Source organism: Mustela nivalis, assembly GCF_964662115.1.
Source record: "Mustela nivalis genome assembly, chromosome: X".
NCBI lineage: Eukaryota > Metazoa > Chordata > Mammalia > Carnivora > Mustelidae > Mustela > Mustela nivalis.
Genome location: NC_139040.1, coordinates 101294852 through 101308884, shown reverse-complemented (window position 1 = coordinate 101308884; position 14033 = coordinate 101294852). Strand labels below are relative to the sequence as shown.

At 38.2% G+C, this 14033-nt stretch overlaps 2 protein-coding genes across 5 annotated transcripts in view; one reads left to right on the top strand and one right to left on the bottom strand.

Moving 5' to 3' along the window:
• The window catches only part of LOC309856545 (uncharacterized protein), a 292169-nt gene that overhangs the window by 168865 nt on the left and 109271 nt on the right, over positions 1–14033 (bottom strand). The gene's annotated exons all lie outside the window — the stretch shown is intronic.
• Positions 1–14033, top strand: part of PRRG1 (proline rich and Gla domain 1) — a 155787-nt gene that overhangs the window by 64602 nt on the left and 77152 nt on the right. The window lies entirely within an intron of this gene.

The following is a 14033-nucleotide window of genomic DNA, read 5'->3' as shown; positions in this document are numbered from 1 at the left end:
AAAGGAAAATATCACAAAGACATGGCACTAGCCTCATTAACAAGAAGGCATGAAAACAAAGAACACAGCTGGAAAACCATACAGTGTAGGTGAAAAGTTAAAATTAATATTGGCATGAGTTTCTTTAAATATTCTTTGATACTAGATGAAGAAATTATTTATGAATGTGTGTTAGATGAATCATTCTTTTATGTGACATGAAAAAAAGTGTGAGCCAAGTCTTAAACGTGGTGGTAGGAAGATGAGAACACACTTGTCTATTTAATTTTTTTATTAGACCACCATCTGTGTCCATTTATGTGTCATTGAAATCACATTTACTACAGATATATGAGTTCTGAGCTAGAGCTTCATATATAGGACTTAAGAATATATAATTATTTTGAGATCAACAAGTGTCTATGGAACACTTCATAACTTACAGATATTTCTCATACATTATCTTGATTTGAGTTGTCAGAGAACACTATGATGTAAATAGGGATATTATCTTTATTTTATGGATTACAAAACTGAAGGTAATCTAAACTCCACAGCCTACAAAATGGATAGCCATAATGCAAACCTAGGTTTCCTGATGGCCTGTGCAGTTTTTCTTGTCTTCTAGTAGGCCATGTTTTGAATACCCTAGTCATTAGTAGTGTATAAAGTCAATTAAAAACTTAGGAGGTATCTGTTGATTTGATTGGTACGGAAGAAAATATTTTCTCAGATCTATGACGATGTTCATATATTCCATGGGGGACTGACTGGACAGATGGGCAAAGAGAAATGACTCATTGTTTATCACCATTTATGATAACAGCTAAAAGACATGTATCAGGTAGTGGAGTGCCTCAAATACCAAAGTCTTCTGAGCAGCGAGGGACACATCCCATACTGCAAGGTGCCTAAAGTAAAGGGTTTAAAATACCATTAAAACTGGTGAAAGCCACCCTTCCTGATCAATAGGTTTTTGTCCTTGCGGTTTTTCTTTTTTTCTTTTCTTTTCTTTTATTTACTTGACAGACAGAGATCACAAGTAGGCAGAGAGGCAGGCAGAGAGAAAGGGGGAAGCAGGCTCCCTGCTGAGCAGAGAGCCTGATGATGCGATGCGGGGCTCCATCCCAGGACGCCGAGATCATGACCTGAGCCGAAGACAGAGGCTTTAACCCACTGAGCCACCCAAGCGCTGCACCCCCCTTGAGGTTTTTCTTAACAGGAAGAATAGAATACATTATGGAACACCAGAATAGTAGGAGACAACAAGGGGAGATGCTGTTACAAAAAGGAACAGCATATGTAAATTAAATCATGTATAACATTTCATTGGAGAATGAACGTTTTCACAAGGAAGAGAGTGTGGGGATTATATAAATGTGTATGTATTGGCTCACAAAATGTTATGTACACAATGCTGGAATATTTATCTTTATCGTCTTTGGATGGAAATTAAAACTTTATTCTATGCTTTCACACACACCCCCATCCCCTGAGCAACTGGTGTATTCATGACAAAAAGACACAAGACTTAGTACTCCACAAAGCAATTCCTTGGGATTTTTCTTGCTAAAAATTTTTGGAGCTATTGTTTCATTATAATGTTCTTGGTTTTTTTTTTTTTTTAAGATTTATTTTAGAAAGAGAATGAGAGCATAGGGTGGGGAGGGGCAGAGGGAGAAGGGAGAGAGAATCCAAGCAGACTCCCTTCTGAGTGCAGAGCCCAGTGCAGGGCTCAGTCCCACAACCCTGAGATCATGACCTGAGCCGAAATCAAGAGTTGGTCATCCAAGCAACTGAGCCACTCAGGCACCCCTGTTTTGTTACGATGTTTGTATAGAATTTGATTTTTAAGTCATACTTCTTTTCCATGTGAATTTTCTTTATAACAGAACACACTTCTCTTACTGAATGTTCTAAATGCTAGAGCAGCAATTCATGGTATGTATTAGCCTAATACACAGTTATTGATGGTGAATGTCACTGTCTTTACCTTAAGAACAGAACTTCTGGAAGAAATTCATTATGTTGTCGCAATAATAGCTGGCTACAAGATGCCCTATACCTGTTATACAAAATGGGAATACTATTTAGCCATGAATCTTCAAAAGGATTAATTTTGCTTCATTGTGTGCCTTAGAAAACAGTATTGGGAATAACTGAATGATGACAAGCAGACAGGGTTATTTGTGGAGAATAACTAAAATGACGTAGCTTTGCATTTTTCGTTTCTCCTCTTCCAGTGGCCTTTAGAGATTTACTTAGCCTAGAAGAAAATCCTGGGTCTCTAAGGTCTGAATCTGAAAAGTCCGTTTCTGTCTTCATTTTCTATACCTAATGGTAACTTAATGCCCTTAATGTTCTCATATCCACGAACATATTAAAAAAACAGTGGCAGTGTGCCAGTTACAGTCTGTTTTTTATTAAAACATAGCAGCATAATTTCTTTGGGTCACAGGATGTACTTGGCTCCTTTAGCCCAAGAAACGCAAACACGTTACCCCACTTACCAAGACTTAGCAGAAGGAAAGATGGTTTAGAGCCATCACAGTAAACCTCAAAGCTCTTAGATCTGCTGCTGAACTACCTATCGCTCAGTTGAGGCCAGTCCTAAACTTTAACTCTGAGCATACAGTTCTATATTTTCAACCAAGGAATGAACATGCAAAGTGACAAGCCTTGTAAAGTGACTTTCTCTTAGTGTAGTGTCTGCTTTTATTTGACAGCTATTGGTTTATAGTTCAAGTAAAGGCACACAGTTAAAGCCAATTAATTATTTCCTTTCTGGCCTGCATTAAATTTCAGAGTCTCTTTATTACGGCAGCATGTTCATGCCTCTGCCGTTTAGATGAGGTCACCAATTTATTGTAAACCCTTATCTTCATAATTTTATAAGAGTAATACAGATCTGCTTGGGGTTGACAGCAACCATTATTTTTTCCTGGCAAGTCTTTTCCACTAGGAAAATGAGGTAACTCTTTAAGAAGGGTCAAGCCACTTAAAAAACAAACAAACAAAACAAAGTCATTATAGTGTTGGATGCTTTTTGTCTTTGATACAGTCCTCTCTGCCTTTTACCTATTTAACAAAATAACCTTTGGTACATTAAGTTAGGTTTGCACTGTTGACATTTTTTCTCATAGCATAGAATTCACCATGTTCAAGTGTACAATTCGGTGACAGTAATTCACAATGTTATGTGACTATTTATTTCCAAAAATGTTCATTACCTCCACAGGAGATTCCAGACCAATGAAGTAGTCAGTCTTCATTCTTCCCTCTCCCTCGGCCATGGCAACCTGTAATCTGCTTTCTTTCTCTATAGATTTACCTATTCTGGATATTTCATATGAAGGGAATAATACGATGTAAGACCTTTTGTGTCTAGCTTTGCCCTGTTTTTTTTAGGTTTATCCATGTTGTATTTGTGTTAGTACCTTATCCCTTTTGTGGCTGAATAATATCCCATTGTATAAATATTACACATTTTGATTATCTCTTCATCAGTTGGTGGGCATTTGGATTGTTTCCACTCTTTGGCTATTGTAAGTAATGCTGCTGTGAACACTGTTATACAAGTTTTTGTTGGAATATCTGTTTTCAGTTCTTTGAGACATGTATCTAGAAGTGACTGTTGACATTTTTGGCTGGATAATTCTTTGTATGTGGGGGGTGCTGTCCTGTGTGTTATTAGATGTTTAGCAACATTGTTGGCCTCTCCACACTAGATGCCAGTGGTTCCTTCCTTTCCAAGTTGTGACAATGAAAAATGTATCCAGACATTGCTAAACATTCCCTAGGGGTGCAAAATTGCTCTGGGCTGAGAACCACTGATTTGGAATAAAGGAAAGTAAATCTTTAGAGACAAGCCATAATACACATATTAGGATGTTTTTCATAGAAGTAATTTGAGTCTAAAGAAGAGCATTACATGGTTCTGGAAACCAAGGTATAGCCCTGATTCTATAATCAAGCAGTTGTGTCCTTGGGTGAGTCACTTAACTTCTGAATTTCAGTTTTCTTGTCAGTAAAATGAAGGGATTGAGCCGGATCAGTGGTTTCCAGTGTACTGCTCAGCGAAGCCCCAGGTTTTCTAAAGGGATCCCTGAGGAGCCACCATGAGGAAAAGGAAGAAAACAAAGTAATCCTGATAATTAGCACCTTCCCCTTTAGGCAGAGCAAGCAAAAGTTTGCATTCTGTTGTCCTTCCTGGAGAAAATTCACATATAAACCCTATTAATTCCACCAGTAAAAAGTCACTTCTGGAGTCTGTGTCCTAATTACCAAGGGCACTAATTTGTCAGAGAGACTCCCATTTCCTAAATCCATTATGCTCTGCCGTTGTTGGCAGGAGGAAGAGGTAGCTGAGTGTTCTCTCTTAAGTGCTATCTGAATAGCCACCTCTGCAATGTGCATTTCTCTCTCTTTTTTAAAAGATTTTATTTATTTATTTGACAGAGAGAGATCACAAGTAGGCAGAGAGGCAGGCAGAGAGAGAGGGGGAAGCAGGCTCCCCACTGAGCAGAGAGCCCGATGTGGGGCTCGATCCCAGGACCCTGTGACCATGATCTGAACTGAAGGCAGAGGCTTTAACCCACCGAGCCACCCAGGTGCCCCTGGAATGTGGCTTTTTGATGAACTGTAGAACATGTTTTGTTAGGCCAACCATCCACTCCTGGATCTAGATTGCAGCTATATCACAGAGGTAATACCATACCGTCTATGCTGACACGTTGTAAAGCATTGACTGTAACATAGAGTTTGGTATTTAAAACCGTATTTCGTATTTGGTGACTTCGTCTACCTGCCTTTTCCCCATTAAATGGCTATTATCGGTTACAGTTCTTTCCATATTCTTCCATATGGGACAGAACTATAATCAGTATAGATAGGATCCATAAATTAAAAAGAAACTTTTATGTCTAAGAACTGTAAACACTAAGACAAATGATACCCTTGCTAATATAATTGAGGCACTAGTGAAAGGAGAAATACCTATCTTCTGTTTTGATGATTCCACCTGATTGTGAACTTAATTTTGTATAAATTAGAGCATTTGCTAATTTTGTATTTGTTTTCTGGGGGTAAGGTGTACCCCCTCATCCATAAATATCATGTATTAGAATATTCTACCTTTAAATCAGTTCTTAATGATTGCTGGTAACTTGATTGCTGCCATCTACCTTCTCAGGAAAATTCTTTAATAAGGAGTTATGAATTGTGAAATTCCTTCAAAAGAAAATTTGGCCTTCTACCTTTTTTTATGAGACAATCTGTTAGGCTATTTCTCTGTATCTCATTATTCCTTATTAAGCTTAAGATCATTGGACAAGGGCGCCTGGGTGGCTCAGTGGGTTAAGCCGCTGCCTTCGGCTCAGGTCATGATCTCAGGGTCCTGGGATCGAGTCCCGCATCGGGCTCTCTGCTCAGCAGGGAGCCTGCTTCCCTCTCTCTCTCTCTCTCTGGCTGCCTCTCTGTCTACTTGTGATTTCTCTCTGTCAAATTAATAAATAAAATCTTTAGAAAAAAAAAAAGATCATTGGACAAGAGACACCTGAATATATGCTGTAAATTTTGGTTTTACAAGAAAACCATGCTGAGTTAGTAAGACTCACCATGTTTGTTTTGTCTTTAGAGAATACTGACTTTATAGACATACATTACCTCTATTGTTTTCTCTTGTAGAAATCCATTTCTGGCATTTGCGCCAGATGTATTCCTGGAAACCTGACTGTTATCAGCTGGCATTTTGTCACATACCTCTGGAGGCACAAAGATATATTTTTTTAAGTGTTAGGTAGTGATCATAACCACCACATTGTCCTTAAGAAGCAGCTTCAGGATTTTTTCTTCTCTCTAACACTGAGGCTTCCCACTCTCACTAGCTCAGTCCTGTAACTTCAAATTAATTTTTTAAGTATCCAACTTCCTGTATAGCCTTTAACTCCCTAATTCCCATGAAAACATGGGAATATATGTATATATGTATATACAGTGTATATATATGTATATATACACTACATGCCACCCTAAGCTGTACATTTGTGACATATTGATTGGGTATATGAACACCTAGACTATATAACAAATTCTGAATTAGAAAACCTACTCCCTATGAAAAAATCAATTTTAAGTTCCTCAAATAGGTTACAGAGGTGAGATACAATTGGGAAATGCCTTTTTCCCACCTTATCAAGAAATAGGAAGATGGTCCAAATGGCATCTTTTTAGTTTACATGACTTTGTTTTTTAGTAAATGAAATGTCACTTTGGAATGTGGGAATTTTGTTTTTCTAGGAAAAGTTATTTCCATCAGTCTGTGATAAGAACTACTTACTTCATACCTTTTTCAGCCAGAAAAAACCTTGAAGGCATTGTAGGCATGACCCACTGAGTAAATAATAGTGTCAAAATGGCTCAGAAGCAAGAAAACAAGGAATTCTGAATATGATGCATCATAGATTTTTTTTAAAGATTTATGTATTTATTTGACAGAGAGAGAGGTCACAAGTAGGCAGAGAGAGGCAGGCAGAGAGAGGGGGGAACCAGGCTTCCTGCTGAGAGAGAGCCTGATGCTGGGCTCAGTCCCAGGACCCTGAGATCATGACCTGAGCCAAAAGCAGAGACTTAACCCACTGAGCCATCCAGGCACCCCGCATCATAGATTTTTATATAAATCTTAGCACAGGGTTGGGTGGGGCGGGCATGCCTTGTTGGTATTCTCTTCTATTTATTTATCTGCTGTTGGTTTAGGGGATGGTGGTTGGTTGGCTGGAAAATAGTGTATTCATATCTCAAAAGGGTTTGGATAAGATAAACTATGCCTACACAACAAAAATCTTCCCAGTTATAAAACTTCCCAGTTAGAACTGAAAAGGCCTAAGAAATGATATACAACACCTTAGCTTCACAAATTAGGAGACAGGCCCAGATAAATTAAGCAACAAAATAAAGAACCATGCAGCCAGTTTAGTGCCAGAGCTGGAACAGGAATCTGCATATTGTGACTACAAATTCAGGACCTTTTCACCATATTACACTCCTCTCTTTTCTTGCAGTTTCACTAGTCTTAAGTCACGGTTGGTGAAAGTGGTGAACAGATTATTGGCTTTCAAAAGATTGTTCCCAAAGTCAGTGTTCATGTGACAAACAGGAGGCTTATATAAGTGGATAGCTTAGCATATTCTGCAGTCTTATGAGAAATTCACAACTAAACAAGGTATTAGAGATTTATTCAAAAAAGAAAAACAGCTTCCTGGTTAGTGTGTGGACCCATTATAGAGTCAGTTGTTGCTATGCCAACATTTACACAACATTCTCTAGGAACCAACTTTCCATTTGAATAAATATATTTTATGCTTACCTTTTTAATAAGTGTTTAAAAACACTTATTAAGAAGTATTTTTATGGAAATAGTTCTAAAACAGATCATGTAATCTACTTCCTTCCTAAACAATATCCTGAACATCATGGTCCTTTCTTGATGACTCAGATTCATCATTATAAACATAATCACCGATGCCTACAGCTTTGGGAGTTGTTAGTATGGGGGAAGGGTGAGGTTAAAGCCTATTCCAAATAATCCTCAAAGGGCCTTCTGTCTCTCTTTTCTCTTGCCTTCAGATTAATCAGCTTTCACTTCTTGTTTCTCTCAGCGTGTTGAAGTAATTCAGCCTATCCTACCCCTTCTGCTTTTCAGCTTTAATGTGCAGGGAGGCTTTCAAGTTTCATAGCCAGGCTCATGGATGAGAGTTGCATGAATTGATCCTTGATGAATCTAAGGGAGCTGAGGCTTCCTGCACATAAAGCATGAGATAAATTGTAATGTTAGACCTTGGTCATCTCTTGTTTCTAAGTTCATGAGATTGGGTTTATTTGAGTGTTTTCTGCATAAATGATATGTTATAGTCAGTATCCACAATGATCATGTAAAATAATGAATAGCTACCTAAACTATCAGATAACCTAAAAATGAATAGAAAATAATTTAATCATTCAATGTATTTTGTTGTAGCTTCTCCTGATTCTCTTCATGTGAGTCATGTGTATAATTTTCATTTCTTATTCTAGCCTTCTTAAGATCTTCTTTGTGATCTGTTAAAATTCTAATGATAATAGGCTGTCAGCATACATTTGACCAAACTTGAAGTTAATAAAAGTAAGCATATAAGTTATTGTAAAAGATGCTTCCTTATGATTTTGTTACAGATGTCAGATCTGTATAATAAGGACCAGAAATAGACCTTGATTTACATTCTGAAGAATTTCTGATACTTTAAAATCTCTTTATATCCCAAATATTTATTAATCATCAAAGTATATTGTGGCCACTACATGACATTAGATAATTGAAAGAACCTATGAGGTTCTCGTAAGGTTTTAATGTGGCTAAATATACAGTACAGCAGGAGAAAAATGGCTAAGGTGATTTTTTAGTTGCATGGGATAACTTTGTCTTCTAATTGTGAACCACTGAGATATGTCTAAGATAACCTTGGTTTCAGGGGAACCAGGCAAGGCACAAGTTCACTGAGAATCCTTGACACTCTGCCAGTCATATAGCTGAAGGTAGGCTGCATAATCAGTTAAGTCAGATGCACACCATCAATCTATTCATTTTCAATAAGCAGTCTAGACAGTCTAGTACGGAGTGCCTCCAAGGGAGTTTCAGACTTAAAATAGCACTTTATGAAGCTAGCACATTTCATCCTAAACTTGACCAGGGGAACCAAACTCCCAGGCATCCCTAGATTTAAGCATACAGATTCACTGCAAGTTAACCCAGTCCTTACTCATTCTGTATTTTCTGAGTGTCTTTATTATCCATTTGGCAGATCTCTTGTTTTTCCCTTTATGCAATAACTGCCACCGTGATGGTGACAAGTCATGCCGCTATTTAATGAGCATTCATTTTTTTGCCAAGCTGTGAGTTAAGTATGTTATATACATTACCTCATTTATAACCATGAGATTGGTGCTATTATTCCAATCTTACAGATGAAGAAAGCAAGCTTAGGGCTTTTTGCTTTTCTCCCATAGCTGTTTGCTGTAACAACTTTTTCTTACTTTCTAAATGTGTAACTGATGTGTACCAGTGAACAACCTTGGGATACCAATGAGATCACATTTGTTACTCAAACAACCGCAGCCCCTGGTAATACAAGAATGTCTTCCTTCCCTGACCAACCTTATTCCCAGGGGAAATTCGAGAACTCTAGGATTACACATTAGGTCTAGAAGAGTAGGTCTTGACTACTGCATTGAAGAAAAGGTAATGGAGTGTTAGATTAATTGTGCAACTTTCCCATTCTGTTACTCCTGATAGTCTTGCTACTGTTGCCAGGATGTAGTCTTATATCAGATCCAGGGCAACTAAACCAGGTGTTCTGGTATCCAGAACAGTTCCAAGTACACTAAAGGAATCAGTTAAAGTAATTGAATAAGTTGCCCTAGCTGGGGTGGTATTAATTTTCAGCAGTTCCTGGAAAATAAAAGAGTACCTTTCTATTTAGCATTTCACTTACCTTTGCCCACCCACTCCATAATATAGTAGGCCCGATTTCCCAGTGTTTCAGCTATTTAGTGACCTTGTTGTTTCAGTTTTTGTATTCCTGGTCTCTTCTACAGACAAGCTCATAGAACCAGAGGGGATAATTGAGAAAGGGCTAACTTAGTATAATCTACAACTGAGTGATGTGACTAGGGGAACTACACTATATTCTTTTCTTGCTACCTGTAACTCTTATGAGGGATGCAGTAACCCATGTGACAGGTTTCTATAACTTTGGACCTTCAAGGGGCGCCTGGGTGGCTCAGTGGGTTAAGCCGCTGCCTTCGGCTCGGGTCATGATCTCAGGGTCCTGGGATCGAGTCCCACATCGGGCTCTCTGCTCAGAAGGGAGCCTGCTTCCCTCTCTCTCTGCCTGCCTCTCCATCTACTTGTGATTTCTCTCTGTCAAATAAATAAATAAAATCTTTAAAAAAAAAAAAAAAAAACTTTGGACCTTCAAAATGATCATGGTTTCCTTTCTCAGAGAAGGAACTTCCCACCCATTTAAGCTTAGAGTGCCAAATAGATTTGGAAGAGCGGTGGCAAGATTCCATGTCTCCAGAACCTGTAGGTCAGAGTCTCCCTCCTCCTGAGTTTATGGTGCCCTTAATTGTCAGAGTGATTTTTTTTTTATAGCAGCCATAGGCCGAAAGAAGTACCTAATAATTCCATTTATTACATAATTAGGTTCAGACAACTTAATAAATATTTCTATCCTGACAGCTTAGTAGCCATTTAAGAAAGTAATATACCTAAATTGAAAGAAAGTACTATTTTTATTTCAATCTTAATAGCCGTGCATAGGATGTGTGTTCCTGTTGTGCACTACCCAACTTCTCGCACCTTGGAATCTAATTGGATGCTGCCACCTCCATTTCCTGTTCCATATTGATTTTTCACACAGCATATTTTTAAAATCACAGCTGAAAATCCAGCTTCACAAAGGAAGTGGGCATAGAACTTTCTAATGATGAAACTGTTAATTACCTTAAGCTGGTAGTTTGTGTGGCCAACAGTTGTTGAGTATCAATGCATTTCCTTTAAAAATATAAAATATCTTCACATGAATTTGCTGCAGCACCCTAGGGGCCCTTGGTACACAAGTTGGGTACCAATGTGCTAGTTCCTTGCTGAGCCAAAAAGCATCTGGCTATGTCCTCTTCCCCAAAATAGTATGCGTCTAGCTACTCCACCTTTACTCTTAGGGGAAACGAGATGGTTCTTCTAGAACAAAAAGTGTTCATTAGAACAAAAAAGTGTTCTTTTAGAACATGAGATGGTTCTTTTAGAACAAAACGTGTTCCTCCAAAGGGAACACAAATAGTATTCTACACATTTCAAAAGATAGTTTCTCTTGCTAAAAAATGGATATTTAAGTGCTGTCTCACTGGAAACTTTGCTGTACATGTACTTATTTCACAGTTGTATATTAAGTTTGCAGTGCTACTTCATAATCAGAGGCACAGTCCATGGTTTCCCAGGTTCTAGATACTTAATCTTCAAGTTCTTCCCATTCTGCCTTTTCATTTATTCCGCACTTATTGAATCCTATTCTTAATCAAGTTGTTTACCAGGTGTTATGAGAGACAGGTTAGGTAGGTCAAAATATTAATAATATATGGAGCCCTGCCCTCAGGAAGCTTACAGTCTTCAGGGGGAACCAGAGAGACATACCAAAAATTACAATACAGTTTAATTAATTGCTGTAATTGAGGTATTCACAAATACTGAGAGTTGATAGCACCTCTGTCTAATGAAGTGGGTAGTAGAGTCTGGGGAAAGTTTTTAGAGGCTGTTACATCTAAATGGAATAGTTTAGTAGGCAGAGGAAATATCAGGTACAAAATTAGGGAGGCATAAAGAAATGATGAAAGATACGGTTTGACAGGGATAAGGTGCATGGTGGGTGTAGTGGCCGAAAAAACCACCCAGTAGCTGTATCTTTGCCATCTTTCCCCTTCTTTCCATTCCTATTGCCCCCACTCTAATGCAGGAGCTCATTATTTCTTAATCTGGTCTATTTTAAGTAGCCTTTTACCTGGCCTTTATCCCTCCGTTTTCTCTTCAGCCTTCCCCCAAATCTGTTGTACCTATACATTTTTTTTAAAGTAATGAAGTAGTATTCTAAAATCTTGAGTGCTATTGAATAGTTGAAATATTGTAGTTTAATACTGAGTGCCTCTATGACATGGCTATTGGCCCCCATTTTCAGTTTCACTTTCCACTCCTCCTCTTTTGAATCTTATACTCAGGCCCTACTGACCAAGCTCACTGTACCTCATCTATGTCCCTTGCTTTATTCAGTTGGAAACTCTCATTCAATATTTTGTTTTCCTAGGATGTCTTTCCTCGTCATATTTGCACATCCTGATCCTACCAATCCTTAAAAGGCCAGCCCCCAAAAAACTTTCCGGGACGCTCCCCTCCAGGTTACTTTCCTACCCCCAAACATATGTACCCAGTAGAGCTATGCCTGCCTTCTGACCTCGAAGAGCATCCACCATAGTCCGTCTTTCATTAGATTTCTTTGTGTTTCTTTTATCCTTATTATCTTTTGCACTGAAGAACCTTGAGGGCAGAGGCCATCTGCTAGTCATCTTTGTAATTTGTCATGATACCCTACATAGTCTATATTCAGTAAGAATGTCCTAAGAAAAAGAATTGTGTTCACTTGAAAAAATGTAAATATTTGCAACTTTAAATAGTGGCTACTTCAGTGAAATCAAACCCAACGTGAGAGAACTGATTAGATAATTGGAGTAGACATTTTTTGGAGGTGGTTCTTAATTTGCAGGCCTATTGTCTGCTGTTTTTCAGCAAATGTTTGTATGTGATTACACTCGCACTAAAGATTTTTTGGCATAAAAATACCAGTTTTAGTGTTCTACAATGCATTAAGAACTACATTCTACAATGATGTATTTTGTTTAAGGCAGTAATTTAGGTAGTTACTTGAGCCATTCTCATTTATTTTTATCCTTCTCTTTTGAAGAGAAGGCATAGGTGAGAGCTATTTATTTTGAAATTATGAAAAAGTAGTTACATTTTTAAAATAAATACACTTATTTAGTAGGTGTGTATGTATCAGTGTTAGATTTTAAATATTTTTAGTAGTAAGGGTGTTTTCTAATTGAATCTAAAGAAAACGGTTTAGGTTTTTCTTTATTTCCTTAATGAGAGAGGTACATGTTTCAGTAACACCGCAGTGTTCTATTCTCAAAATAAATTTACATCCTATATACTTGTCATACCGTTTACTCTCTGATGCAGGAATACAAATGATTCCAGATAGCTGTGGGCTGGCTCACATCCTTTGATGAGAAGGAAGCAGAGGAAAGTGATCAACGTTAGTTTTAAACATCACTGCCTTAGTTTTGGAAGTCCAACTATAAGGCCTTGCATCTTGGGATGTTTTACGAAAACAGTGTTTTACAAAAATGTAGTCTGATCTTATCCTTCAGGTCCACGCTGCTACCTTCCCTTATTTTCTTTCCACTTTGAAACACTCCTAATTCTGATATCATCCATTAGATTTCCAAGTTGCTTTGATGAGGACCTGACACAACTTCCTGTTCCTAACATATGGCAGACATAACTAACCTATAACAGTATCATTCCTACTGGTCAGATTCTTACTGTGGGTGGTATCTTTTACTTTTTAATTTTTTTTAAAGATTTTTTTTATTTATTTGACAAGAGAGGTCACAAGTAGGCAGAGAGGCAGGCGGGGAGGTGGGGGGAGGGGAAGCAGGCTCCCTGCTGAGCAGAGAGCCCGATGTGGGCCTCAATCCCAGGACCCTGAAATCATGACCTGAGCCGAAGGCAGAGGCTTAACCCACTGAGCCACCCAAGCACCCTACTTTTTAATGTTTTAAAAAATCTTTATTTTTTCATTTAAATTAAAGTTGGTTAACATATAGTATAATATTGTTTTGATGAGTAGAATTTAGTGATTCATCACTTACATATAATACACAGTGCTCATCCCAACAAAACCCCCCTCCCCTCCTCCCCTCCAGCAACCCTCAATTTGTTCTCTGTATTGAAGCATCTCTTACAGTTTGCCTCTTTCTTTTTATCTTACATTATTTTTCCATCCCTTCCCCTATGTTAATCTGTTTTGTTTCTTAAAACCCATGTATGAGTGAAATCATGGTATTTATGTTTCTCTGACTTATTTTGCTTAGCATAAATACCTTCTAGTTCTATCCATCTTGATGTAAATAGCATGATTTCATTCTTTCTGATGGCTGAGTAATATTCCATTGTAAATATACCACCTCTAATTTATCCATTGATCTGTTGATGGACATCTGGGCTCTTTCTATAGCTTGGCTCTTGTGGACATTGCTGATATAAATCTGTACCTTACAGGGGGCACCTGGGTGGCTCAGTGGGTTAAAGCCTCTGCCTTCAGCTCAGGTCATGATCCCAGGGTCCTGCGATCGAGCCCAGCATTAGGCTCTCTGCTCAGCGGGCTCTCTGCTCAGCGGGGAGCCTGCTT